This window comes from Nannospalax galili, unplaced genomic scaffold, assembly GCF_000622305.1.
Source record: "Nannospalax galili isolate Female #2095 unplaced genomic scaffold, S.galili_v1.0 scaffold1354, whole genome shotgun sequence".
Taxonomy (NCBI): Eukaryota; Metazoa; Chordata; class Mammalia; order Rodentia; family Spalacidae; genus Nannospalax; species Nannospalax galili.
The window spans coordinates 1,893,607-1,896,361 of NW_008335784.1; the positions used below are offsets into that span (position 1 = coordinate 1,893,607).

The window sequence follows — 2,755 nt, forward strand, 5'->3', positions numbered from 1 at the left end:
ATTCTACAATTACAATTAAAGAACTATACTAAATAAAGCAGATTCAAAAACACTACTGGGAATTATTTCATTAAGTAAATATTAGTTCTCTATGATTTTATCTTTTCTAAAAGTTTATGTTTGATAAAAAGAAGCTTCTATGTTACAAAGATGTGATATTTACCTAGCATTTACTTCAAGGAAGTAGTAACCTTATATAAATACATGTCAAGTGTGTTTACAAAGAATGCAACAGAATTAGTATGCCTGCCTTACAGAAGAAAACCAACCGATAAAATCTCTTTAATATAAGCTCTCTTATAACACACATTGAAAATTCCTCCTGAAACCAAAGCTTGTCGAGAGCCAGTCTCTTTCACTGGTAGAGGGCCGCAATGCAAATGCTTGGCCACACACTCTCCATGTGACCTTATTTTCAAACTGATTGAGTCATCTTCCTGAACCTTCTGTCCCATATTTGAATGCTTAAGTCACCTAGAACATCACAAACACAACTCACGTACCTTCTAATGAAACTATTCACTCTATGTCTTGTATACTGCTGCTCCTTCACCACAACCCAACTGAGCAGAAGAAGAGCTAGCTTCTCTAGCTCTGATAAAAATCTGAAAAATTCCAGCCACAGCTATGGTGAAATCCTACAAACTTAGACTTTATGTCACAAAATTTTTCAGTTTTTAAGTAAAGCACATATGAAACAGCACCTAAAGACCAAATATTAGTATTCTCATATTCTTTCATTATATAGAAAGAATGAACATGGAAAAAAAGAAATACTTGTCAAAGTGATTATGCCAAGGGTACTGCTTAAAGTAAAATTTCTTTCAAAGTTTCATTAGTTCCCTTCCTTTCTTTTCTGTTACACAGGACAATGTGAGAGATATCTTACCACCTGCAGCTTACATGTTTCTTTAACATTCTTAAATTAAGACAAAGTAGAAGAAATTCATTTTAGAAATAATAGTAAAGGCTTCCAACTTCTAACAAGTCACCTAGTGCCCTAAATGAATTTTATTCATTTTGTTCTTCTTAAACAGAATTAAGCTTTGATAATTATTTTAATGCCCACGATTTCCAAATATATTTTTAGGAACCAACTTAAAATTTCAGAAGTTTCATTACAAATATTTTTGAACAATAAAGCCTCGAGCCCGTAATTCCAGAAATATTGCACCTCAGACAACTAATTCAAAGACTACAATACAATTAGCAACATAATAAAAAACTCCTCTGTCATTTTTTCTTTAACTGAAAAGTTTCCATCTAAAAATCAACTCTATTCTTTAAATATGTGCAAAGAAATTTTAAGCCTAACATTTTTATTCCAAAAATCAATGCAGGGGGTTGAGGGGGTATGAGAGGTATACAATTTTGGTATTACCCTATTTCTGAGGTCTCCAGACTACCAGTAAAATTAATGCCTAGAAAAGAAAAAAAAAGTGTTCCTATACTTCATGGTAAATTTCATTGCACTGAAGAGTTAAATTGCTTTTTTACTACCAGAGAAATGGTTCACTTCCTTTTTTAGCCTACTGTACAGCTAAAGGATCCCATCTGTTAAGAATTGATCCAGCATACATCGTTGTTGCTGGGGAGTCCAGACTGGTGACATATTCAAATCTGCCTCCAGCTTGTGAAAGCTCATCGGCCTCTTATCAGATTACAATGTACTAGGTAAGCCCTGAAATACTATTATCTCATCTAAAGAAAAAAATGATACTGGTTAGAGAAAAATGGAAAAACCTATAATGTACTCCCTTAAAAACTACAGTGCCAGCAAATATGTCAATATATTTTTTGAGACAGCCTATCTTTTCTGCTAAGAAGGAAAAAAAAAAAAAGAGGAGCAATAAAATTATCAAATTATTGCCCTATTTGAAGCTAGGTAAAACAAAACCCCCAAGAAACCATATTGCCATTAAGTGTTTTCAAAAGAACTGGTTCTGTCCATGGGGTGACAGTCTTACAAACTTACACTCACTTTTGTTGTGATTTATTTGAAGGGGCCACAAAAGTAGAAAAGAGTGTTTTGTCTTCAAGCAGCAACAAATATAGGAAGGAAAGACAGATAACCTATCTTTGTCATGGCACACTAACAAAAAGGAAAAAAGTGCTTAAACTTTCCTGTGAATTTAAAAGGTTCATAAACCATAGACATTATCTAATCCACGTCTCTGGGTATCACTGACGTAGCTGCAGCTTCCTTTCAATTTTCCAATACATCAAGTAAAAATAATTGCTTAGCTGAAAATTCAGACTGCATGGGTGTTATAAAATCCCCTGGCAAGCTTATTTTTCTATTCCTGTGACTCCACATCAAGTACAATAGTCAACTGATTGCTCCTGATTTACACCTTACCTTCCCAAACCCAACCTTACCGTATGTCAAAGGCTAGGTATTGCAGAGAAAACTGTTTTAAAAACCTTTGCTGCAGCAAAAAACTGCATTTACAAAATACACACACACACACACACACCCTCTTAATTATGCTATTTGTGATCTTCCTTTCCTTTTTCCTTCCCCTGTCATCTTGAAGGCTTCTAAGCCTCTGAAGATAGCGCAAAACATTAAGTCATACACAGTTCTGCAGTAACTCTTTCTTATCATGAAAAAAGCCAAAACCTAGGCTGCCTTTAAAATCATTGGTCTTCATTCACAAGCCACGCTCCTGAATGCAACCATAGAAACCAACCTGTACGATTTGGTGCCCTCACATTTTAACACCTTGTGAGTCCCCCCCCCCCCCAAAAAAGC

General features: G+C 34.8%; 1 protein-coding gene across 3 annotated transcripts in view; it reads right to left on the minus strand.

Annotated features, from left to right (window-relative positions):
* The window catches only part of Nbea (neurobeachin), a 715,145-nt gene that overhangs the window by 711,564 nt on the left and 826 nt on the right, over nucleotides 1–2,755 (minus strand). The window lies entirely within an intron of this gene.